Below are 11,905 nucleotides of genomic sequence, written 5' to 3'. Positions count from 1 at the left end.
CAGCATCTCCATAAACTTTTTGTAGCTCTCGATTCGCTTCAGCCGCCGTTTTTTTTCGAATGAAAGAGGAAAATCAACACTTCCCGCAAATGTCGATTGCTCGGCACAAAATCAGACATTTTCACAAAACCAAAAGTATATGATACCAAAACAAATCCCTAATGTGTCTCAAAATCAATCTCGCATCTATTCACAAACAGCGGGAACTTAGTTGCGCGCAAAATTTAAAAATTTTAAAAATTGTCAAAAAAATGTTCAACTTTTTAATCAGAACCTCTGGAACAATTCTACTTATGCAATTTTGTTGTTCATTCAATTTCAGTATATTAAAGTGCAAGTTTGAAGTCGCACAAAATTCAGATACATTTGGATTTTTGTTTTTTTTTTTTTTTTGCATACATTTTCAGAATTTCCTTCACTGCAAAGGCATCGAAGACTTTTATGTGGAAGGAAATGCTCAACAACTCAGCAAAAAAAAAAACAACAACTTGCACTTTGTTGGTCTTATATTGAATGGGTTATAAAACTGCGTACCCAAAACTAGTTTTTTTTTAGTTAAATTCTGAATGAAAAGTGGGAAGTTTTAATGCTTCTTGTTTTTCTTCTTTTTTTTCCTTTTTTTTTTGTTTTTTTGAAATTTGTAACATTTTTGTGAATTCTAATTATAAAAACATGAAAAAACAAATTAAATGCTAAAAACTTGTTAAAACTTTGTAGTTCGCTGCCCACCTATTATTTTGCACAAAAGGACCCGCAAGTACACTCATAAAAAACCGTTAATCAATGAAAACCAAATAAGCTTAAATATACCTATAAATACCATGTAGATATATGAAATTGAAGGCAAATACTTACATACATACATACTTATATACGCTAGCAATACACCAACTAAAACGCAGAACGCAGAGCATTGCAACAAAAGCACAAAACCACGAGTTGGGAAAACCAAACAAAAATGGAATTTAAACTAAACTTGAATTTTATATAATAATTAGGAGCCAATTGCATGGATTGACACCAACAACAATAACTGCATATTAAATAATAAAAATAATAGAAATAAAAAAGGAAAACAAGCACAAACATCAACTACACAGGCAACGGCTGAAACTCGAGAGCAAAATATTTCAAGAGATATACAAGAAATTGGCGCTGAACTGATAGAAATAAGTTGTATATTTTGATAATCCATAATCTGCACAACCAACAGCAATATTAACTACTGGGAAAACCAGGCGTAGATCAAGAACAGCAGCTACCCTACAAGACAGCTGACTATCATAAAAGCACTCACATTATCATCATCACTATCCTTATCCAACTACACATTTTTGTTCTAGCCATGGAAAAGTTCTGATACTTTCCCCTTGTCGGTGTGATATTCTATCTCTCTTTTACCAATAGCAATTTCTTATAACTGAAAAATATATCTACTATGCACTAAAGGCATTCTCACGAGATAGATGGCACATTCGATCAGTCCGATTTTTTATTAATTTTCCAATAAATCTGCATAAGTAATCTAAATGAGCTCAATCAGCTAAAATGCGACGCAAATGAGAGTCATTTGATTTCAATTCTTGCACGAGCTGCATTTTATAGGCACGTAGGCCAACATCTTTAAGAAAAATGTTCCACGTAGGCGAGGGACAAAGGTCAACAAACTGTGAACGACGACGAATCGACATTTTGGTATATTCTTAAACACCTCGCTCTATGAACTTCGCGAACAGATTTATTTCTACAAAGTAAATGTCCACAATTTAGAAGCGCCGTTGTGGCGTTAAATGATGCGTGGTGACTTGCCAAGTCTTACTGAACAGAAATGTCAACGCAGTTTGTCACTGTCGGCTATCAAACCAGAGTTACGGGTATCGATAGTTCTCATACAGCTAAAACAAACACCCGATAGTTCATATTATATATATATATATAATTGGCGCGTACACTTCTGGTAGGTGTTTGGTCGAGCTCCTCCTCTTATTTGTGGTTTTGTTCCACATATGAAGGAGTCCTACAGTTTCAAGCCGACTCTGAGCGGAAAATATTTTTTACGAAGAGCTTTTTCATGGCAGAAATACACTCGGATGTTTGCCATTGCTTGCCGAGGAGCGACCGCTACTAGAAAAAACTTTTTCTTAATTTCGGTATTCATGGGTCAAACCATTCGGTTATGGCGGCCGCCATATTTTACAAGTTTAAAATGTTTTAAATCAGTTAAATGAGCAAGAACTCGTTCAATGTTTACTGAGTCGCCTGTTACTTCAGTTGCATTTTTGGCTCGCTTAAAAGAACTCATCTCATTGCTCTGAACTTTAACTATAACGAAAGCAATCACCAATAGGCAAACAAGCATTAGTATTAAAACTCTTCGAGTACTAAGGGGACAGATACCTGTAAACGGGCATATTTTCCCTGATTTTCATTAAAATTATTTAAAATGAAGAAGTCAATATATTTTTTTCAAAATTTGCAAACAGTTTCTTTATACGATAAAATAATATAATATTGTTTTTTGTTTCAATCATTTCAAATGTCGGATGTGCACTCAATTCTTCCAGGAAGGTTACAGCGGGGCTTCTCAATCTGACCTGAATACAAAAACCCCAAATTTTTTTTGTTTATTAATGTCATAATTTCTATATGAATTAACATAAACAAAAATGGAAAAAAAATCGCGGAATAAAATGCTTAAAAAAATGAATTTTGGCGCGAATTTTTCTACTATTTTTGCTTTGAAAAATTATTTTTTCGAAAAATTTTCGAATTGTAAATTCACATAGAAATTAATATCAGAAAAAAGAGGTGTGCAAAATTTCAGGGAGATCGGTCAATAACTTTTCGAGTTATCGAGTACACCAATTCGAAAAATATATTGTAGTAACTATACCTCTCCCAGTGCTCGAACGCAAAGAATAGAGTCGTCACGGTTGACCATCTATAATAAAAGAAATACTTAAATTTACATTCTAAAAATTGTTTGACATATTCTTAAAGAAGTATATTAACATTTTATGAAAAAAAAAATTTTTTAAATTTTGCAGGTATTTGTCCCCTTAAAAATGTTGTCTGAAAGCCGTTCTGACTCATATGCCATTAAAAGCCCTCCTGCCACATACTTGGATGTATCAAAGTATGGGAGGAAGTGTAATTGTATATTCATTCAGTTATCCATACACATACACATTTTTCTATCAGTAAATGAAAGCTTCTAAATGATATGAATTTATTTCACTCCTTAAGAATCTGTCCATTTACTATACATGGAGTTTGCTAAAATTTTTCAAAGAATATTTCGAATATTTTTTTTAATTTTATTTTATTTTTTATCTAGAAAACTCGAACTCTTGAAATACTCAGACGCCACCGAGAATTAGCATACATCTACATATATCTCATAAATTTCTTCGCCAGCCTAACTAAAAATAAAAATAAAAATTTAAAATTAAATATTCTTATAATCCTAAACTAAAAATACAAACAAAAGTATCAAATAGAAGAAATTTTAAGCAAAATAAAAACTACTACAAACCGACAAGCAATGTGATGTTAAGTTTGAACGCATTTAACTATTATCGAAGGAAAAATCTATTTATAACATCTTTGCTTCAAGGCATATTAAATATTTGCTACAAAAGTATTTACCATTGGAATATTAGGCAAAGCGCTTTTGAGTTGCTCTAGGCTAGTTTCATTCGAAATTCAAAGCAAAAATATGAATATCTAAATAAATAAAAAAGCATTAAGAAATGTTAGAGTGAGTAAGAATTACAGCAGTCCATAGCTTTTAAGTCAAAGTGCGATATTAAGCAATAGCATAAGGGGAAACAAATTCATCTTTATTTTCGTGTAGCAAAAATTTGCAATAAAATCCTACATTTTTGCAAGTTTGATGATTTCTACGAATTTTATTTCTATCTCAGCGTTTTTGCATAAGAAAAGACTTTATTGCGCGCGACCAACTACTCAATTTCCTTTGTATTAAAAATAAATCAAAAATAGCAAAATCAAGCATTTATGAAGAGCATAACTGTAACATAAAATGAAATAAAATAAAATAAAATAAAATATATGAAATAATTTCTTGCAAAACTCCTGTTCACTTTATGCTTAGTATCTTAGTATTTAGGTACTTTTTTAATTGTTTCCATTCTTAAGTACTTATCGCAAACCTTTTAATGCATTTGAATAATAGTTATAAAGATTTAATGAGCACATACATGCACTCATACTTAGAAGTTATTATGATACGAGTCTATACATATCTGTTCGTATGCTTGTGTATGCGTTTCTGTAGTTAAGTTAATTCTTTGATAGTCCATTGTATTTGAAATATATTTAAAGAAAAAACAAAACAAGCGAAAAGCGAAGTAGTAAAGACTTCGTGCGTTTTTTATCCTTTTTATATGTTTTTCGAAATTAGTTTTTAAGCGCTTAATAGTAAGGAAAATTATTAATAAAATAAAAGTTATTACAAAATCTTTAAAATTGCGAGCTCTTTTTAATACTTCACAAATATTGAACAAACACTGGTTTTTGGTCCCTAGGCTCAACTCAACACTCAACGGCGCGCATAACTGAGTGATATTGGGTAGTCGAAAAAGTCTTTTCGTATTTTGTCAATAGATGTCGTTAGAGTCATCTATCTCCAGTGCTACCAATCACATTGTGTCATATCATATGGTGTTAGAAAGGTGACATTTTAAGCTTCATTTAACCAAAAAAAAATGAAATTCGGAGAAGTTGAAAAAAAGTTATAGCTGTTCAAAAATGAGTGAAAATAATGAAGGACCTCGATGTAGTTTGAAATTTTTGTATAAAAAAGGGAAGAATGCCACGCAAGCCACCAATGAAATTTGTGAAGTTTACGGAGACGATGCTGTATCAGTTCGTGTAGCACAACAATGGTTAGCTCGCTTCCGTTCTGGAAATTTCGATGTGAAAAATGCACCTCGCTCCGGTCGACCTATCGTTGAAAAAGTCGATGAAATTATGGAAAATATTGACCAGGACCGTCACATAAGCTGCCATGACATCGCCAAGGCACTAAACATTCATCATCAAACGGTTTTGAACCATTTAAAAAAGGCTGGTTACAAAAAGAAGCTCGATGTTTGGGTACCACATGAATTGTCTGTGAAAAATTTAATGGACCGAATTAACATCTGCGATTCTTTGCTGAAACGAAATGAAATCGAACCATTTCTGAAGCGAATGGTAACAGGAAACGAAAAGTGGATCAAATGCGACAATAATGTGCAAAAAATATCATGGTGCAAGGGTGGTGGACGCCTCGAAAGGTTATGCTGTGTGTTTGGTGGGATTGGACAGGAATCATCCACTATGAGCTGCTCCAGCCTGCTCGAACGATTGATTCTACACTTTGCTGTCAAGAACTGACGAGATTGAAGCAAGCAATCGAAAAAAACGGCCAGAACTGATCAGCAGAAAGGGCGTCGTCTTCTATCAGGACAACGCTAGCCCACACACATCTTTGATGACTCGGCAAAAACTGGGCGAGCTTGGCTGGGAAGTTTTGATGCATCCACCACATAGCCCTGACCTTGCACCATCAGACCATTTGTTTCGGTCAATGCAGAACTCCCTTAATGGAGTAAAGTTGGCTTCAAGAGAAGCCTGTGAAAATTACTTGTCGCAGGGTTTCGCCGAGAAACCACAAAAGTTTTACGCTGATGGAATAATGTCTCTAGAAGAAAAATGGCAAAAGGTGGTCGACCATTTGATTTAATAAAATTCATTATAAATATAAAAAAAATGAGTTGAAGTTTGATTAGAAATACGAAAAGATTTTTTCGAATACCCATTATTTGCAGTAAGGAATTTTTCGTAAATTTCTTCTTTTTCCGTTTTTAAATATTATTATAATATTATATAAATATTATATATTGAATATCAGTGAAATAAATGCAAGTTTTAAGTGAATAAAAACCACATGAATTTTTAATAATTTTGCTTTAACGGCCTTTTTTACTTTATTCCATATAATAAAAATTAATTCCTTGTGGATTAAAATGCGCTAGATCGTTTCCAAGAAAACATTTAGGGGTTAGGGGAAGCCAGAATATTCAAAAATTGGATTTCTTTTTGTTACAATTTCTTAAAGTACAATTCTTAAAAATATTGTGTGAAAATTTGAAGTGAATCCGACAAATATTTTTCGAGTTATTCAACAAATAGCAATTAGCAAATTCAATATTTTGGAAGCCGCTATGACGGCTGAAGAACTATAATATGGCCCAGGAATAGATGACACAGTGTAGGTAGGTAGGCGAAATGGTTGAAGTGCCAATCTGGCACTCCTCAATAAGCACTGAGCGCCGTTTTGATACCATTATGAGACCTCCAACAGGCAGATAACTACAGCTAGCCAGATCTGTTGATATAATGGAGAAGATTGATGTTATTTAGGTTGGTGCACTGCTCCAGGCTGTAGTAGAAAGGAGCACCCAGTGGCCTTAGTAGTCTAGCTGCCAAACCCGGACATGTGTGTAAGTAGTGAAATAATTCGTATAACTCTACATAAATCTATTAAATGAGTTTTTCTCAAAACTATGTTTTTTGAGCTGGTGATCATTGCAACTTAAAAACAGCTTGGTAGATTTCAATAAAACTCATACTGCTTTTCAAAAACATAAAAAACTCATGCCTGATCGAAGGATTTTTTTTTCAAGATTTCGATTTTTTTAAACAACTAATTATCAGTGTTTTGTCGAAAATCTGAAAAATATTTCCTGACACCGCCATATTGTTAATTTTGAAAAAAAGTTTCGGTCAGGTTCGAGATTATTTATTAATAAAACTAATTTCTCTTGTCCGATTGCTTTTAAATGAATCTCTAAATACATGTGATGATCATCGCAAGGGACTTCTGGAGAAATGGGTTCCACACAAACAGCGATAACTTTTACAATTGTGAATTTTCTTTTTGAAATTTTGCTAAAGCCAAGTCGAAACATGATGTATTAATGCTATGTTTTTATTTTTGTAAAATAAATCAATTGACTAACAAAAAAAATTACTGAAAATCATCATTTTTTCAGGCCTCTTATTACCCCTAACCCTTAACGAATTTGACAGAATCAGCTGATGGACTGAGGTAACTGGGGATGCATTTACAAAAAAAAACTGAGAATTTTTGGTGATATACGAAAAAAATCATACAATGCCACTTCCTTACTGTCTGAACAACGACTCATTCGAATATTTGCGAAATTATTGTGCAGATTTCGGCTGCCGAACTCCAAGTGACGTGGCAGCTGAAGTTCGCCTCACAGGTTTCTTTTTCAGAATAGTTAAAGAGCAAACCTTAAAAAAATCGTTTTAAGGTCTCATTTCGAGTAAATGCAAAGTAACCGCAATATTTAGATTAAGCTCTGCTGGGCAAAGAGTTCGAAAAAATTAACAGAGTTGCGGCAACCATTATTGAATAGTGCGAATAAGCCCAACTAATCATAAAAACACTTTGAAATTGAGTATAAATGAGTACACAATCTTCTTTGAGGAAATATCAAACAGCTCAAGTGGCTCGCCTATGCATTAAGGCATCAGATGGGCCTAGTGAAGTGTCCTTGCATCATAGTATTTAAACTTTTAGCCGGAGTTGTCATCAAAAATTGCGAGCTGCAATAAAAGTGAGGCGTCAATACGAGGGGTGCTTTTATATGTCGGGATTAGAGAATAAAAACAAATTTCATTATCGAAAATCACTTTATTGTTTTTCAAAATATTCTCCATGAAGATCTATACACTTTTGCATGCGTTTGAACCAATTGTCGAAGCACTTTTGCCACTCTGAATGAGGTACCTCCAAAACATGCATTCTGAATGCCGCAACCGCTTCTTCAGGTGTCGAAAAACGTTGACCTCTCAGTTTGTTTTTTACGTACGGGAATAAAAAGAAGTCACTCGGTGCCAAGTCAGGACTATACGGCGGATGACCCATTAATTCGTTGTTTTGGGTGCTCAAAAATGCAGTTGTTTGAGCAGATATGTGAGAGCTCGCATTGTTCTGGTGAAGAGTGATCCGTCTTTGGCGATTGGTTTTCCTAATTTCTTGGAAGACAACTGGCAAAAAAAATGGTTGTGTACCACTCAGAATTTACTGTTCTGCGTTGTTCTAGTGGTACGGTTGCGACATGTCCAGTTTTTCCGAAAAAACAGGCGACCATTTGCTACATAGGAAGTGCTTCGTGCGCGAACAACTTTTGTTGGATTTGGCTCATCTTGAAACACCCATGCAGTCGACTGCTGTTTACTTTCGGGCTCATACGCATAATACATGATTCATCACCTGTCACGATGTCATAGACGTGTTTCGAAGCCCCGCGAACGTATTTTTAGAGCATTTCCTTTGACCAATTGATACGATCCTTTTTTTGAGCGATTGACAAATTGTGTGAGATCCAACGCGAACAAATTTTTTTGACAGTCAAATGTTTATGCAATATTGAATGTATGCTGGTACCACTAATGCCTAAGATTCTCTCAATCTCACGATAGGTCACATGACGATCTTGCAATATCAGTTCGCGCACAGCATCAATGGTTTTCGGAACAACAACTGATTTTGGACGACCTTCACGAAATTCGTCTTGGAGTGAACTACGACCACGATTGAATTCACCATACCATCGATAAACACTGGTCCTTGATGGACCTTCATCGCCAAAAAATGAATTAAGTTCATCCATGCAATGTTGCTGAGTTAGTCCACGTCGAAAGTTGTAAAAAATAATCGCACGAAAATGTTCACGATTTAATTCCATTTTTGGATCGAGATGAATCTTTTAAGTTACTGTAAACAACACAAATAGCGCTGGTATTTCAAAACATTCTGAGTACGTAAAACCCAAAAAATGTCAAACTTTGCGATACACCTATTAGTTGCTAGATTGCAACACCAGGGTTGCCAAATCCCGACATATAAAAGTCACCCCTCGTAGAAGTAGGCTTTCGAAACGCCGTCAACACAGAAACACCAAAAATTTCAGTGTGGCTCCTATTTACAACTAAACAAGTTTACAACGCTAGGACAACAGTCTTTGGTCAGGAATAAAACCGACTAGTGCCGATACTAACAACCAGCTGCCAATTGTAACAGTACGCGGCACAAGCAGCTAAACACCTTTTCTCATTTTTGAGATACTTACTCCTGACTGTTGAAGTTTACGATCTATCGCTACTTCCGCCTAGATTTTATTTTATTTCGACTTCACAGCACATAAATGAAAATAAACTCACAGTTCCCAGTTGTCATTTCGAAATTTCTTTACGAATGTTTCCTGTTGTCATACGCCGCGTATTTTCCCGTTTTCTTGCCAATTGTCTTACATCAGCAACAGCAACAGCAGCTGTGAATTGTCAAAGAATGAGAAATTAATTAAAATTCGCATGCACATAACGGCAAAGGAGGATGAAGAAAAAGAGTTATGTGCATATGTATGTGTGAAAATTGGCACAGTAGCATAAAAAGCACGCAAAAGGTAGCCGACACTCATACACACACACGTGCCATGCACTCACGGTTTACAAGTACGGGCAATGCGTGTACGGGGGTGTGCAAAACTACAGTTCAAATGTCATACAGGTATTTGTGTTTGTGTGTACGAATTCTCGCGCTTGGGAGCATACGAAAATTACTTGCTGCTGCTGCTGCTGCTTCTTCTACATACTTTTCATGCTTCCTTGCCTTTGCTGTCAAGTCCAAATAGAAGCAGATAATTGCAAGAAGTACTCAACTACAGACGCAATGCGAATAACTACCAGCAAACGGAACAGCTGAATTGAAGTATTGATAAAGTCTTGGCTGCACGCATATATGCGTCGAGTTGTTGTTATTATTTTCATCTTATTCGCGATATTTGTTGGTGTTGAAGCGCGTAAATATTTTAATTCGCTGTATTCGTACCGAAAATAATTTTTTGCAGTTCTACAATGCGGGCAAAGGGGTGTGCTTGTCATTGGCATTCAAGAAATATTGCCAATTAAAATATTTAAGCCAAAGTGGTGCTTTTGCCAGCCACAGTGGGATGCTAACGAACAATCGTCGGGCCTTTTCAGCTGGTTGAGTGGTTAACAGGAAGCAGCGCCTCGCCGTATGGAGAAATGCGAAGAAAGGAGTGAGTGAAGAGTGAAAGAAAGGAGATGGCGTCGTTGTTACTGTTTTTAATTGAAATGCATTTGCCGCCACTGGCTGAGGGCGAACGGCTCGCTCACCTATTTTATATTCTCGCTTTCTGCTTGTTATCTACTGTTTAAATTAGTGGAGAGGCAAAAGTGCTTGTTTCGCATTGCTTTCCACGCACAGTGTGACCTTTTACTTTTTTAGGCTGCCTGGATTAAAAGAAACAAAGTTCGCCGTGAATGATTATTCCTTAGTGTGTAATGTAGAAATGCCCAGGTATGACGAAAATGTACTCAAAACGTATGCGAAATACAGCTTCAAAAGGGTAACCATAATCAAGCACAAGCAAGGCAGGTGAAAAGTGATGCTTTCCATTTCAATTCAACCGGGCTATTCGGGTCATGTTCTTCGATTTCGATGTAACTCAAATATGTTGCTCTCTGGTCAAAATAATGAGACACGTATTTTTTTGTTCGCCCGAAAAAATTTTTTTTCAAGCTTTATCGGCAATTTTTTTTTCGGCTCAAAATCGATTTTTTTTAGTAATATAAGAATTTTTTTTTTAAATGCTCATAACTTAGTCAAAAATGAACCGATTTTAATAATTCTGGGTTCAAAATGATCGTCATTACTTACACGAGCGATTTCATATAGAAACAGTTGCAAAAAAGTAGTTGAAAATTTTTTATTAGTGGCCATAACACCGCACCAAACAGTACATTTAGATGGGTGCGACTGATGTTGGTATGTTGCCCTTGGATTTTCAGAGCCCCACAATCTACAGTTTTGTTTGTTGACATAACCATTTAAATGGAAATGCGCCTCATCCGACATCAAAACATTATTAATTTTAACACGTTATGTTGTACTGTGGGGTTCTATAATAAATTTCCAAGAATTCAATTATAACCTACAAAAAGAGAAAAATAAATATCTCAAAAAATAAAAAAGTTATTTGTGCTTTGTGTAGGTCCTATTTGCCCCACCCTGTACATAGATGCCAACAAAAAAAATGGTAAGCTTGCTCGCCTTAAAATGGGAGCTTTCTTGCAGAGAGAAATTGCAAAATACGTTCCTGTCATTGGACGGAGTTATCTCCGAATAGTTTTTTAAGCTTTGTGACTTAATACTTTTTTCAAAGATTCATGAAAATTATGTACCTTATTTTGTTGCATTCATTCACACGGAAGTATTCCATAGCCTGCCGAGGAGCGACCGCTATCAGAAAAGACTTTTTTCATCATTTGAAGTTTCGTGCCCGAGGTGTCGAACCCGTCCGCTTCTGAATGGTAGTCAATCACCAAACCATTCGTTTTTTTTTAATTCTTTTTTTGCGCATGAGGCTTATAATTGGTAATGCATCATCAAATCGTCAAAGCTGTCGTCGCAGCAATGGTGTGCTTGGCGACTAAAAAAAAATCCCCCTTCATTTGCCGTTGACTTCTGATTATTTTTGTTTTCATAGGTAGAAGGTTCCTAAGACGAACACCAAGGACAAAGAACTCACATTCTGTTAATACGCAACTGTGTTTCATGCTAAGTATGTACGTTAAGAGATCCAGACGATTTAGCAAATTGAAGTCGGTTCTTAAGGTATTTGGTCTTATGAGAAGTGATGACTTTAGCAAGCCATTAAATTGTATGGAAAATATTAGTTTAGAAAATGTGGATATGTGCTCGTGGCGGTTTGTATAATAAAAGTACCTCGCAATACTATTGAAAAGGAAGTTAAGCTTAGTACGAGATAGACAATCATAA

The sequence above is a fragment of the Anastrepha obliqua genome, chromosome 4, assembly GCF_027943255.1.
Source record: "Anastrepha obliqua isolate idAnaObli1 chromosome 4, idAnaObli1_1.0, whole genome shotgun sequence".
NCBI classification, from domain to species: Eukaryota; Metazoa; Arthropoda; class Insecta; order Diptera; family Tephritidae; genus Anastrepha; species Anastrepha obliqua.
The sequence above is the reverse complement of the archived record's forward strand: the minus strand, read 5'-3'. Positions refer to the sequence as shown.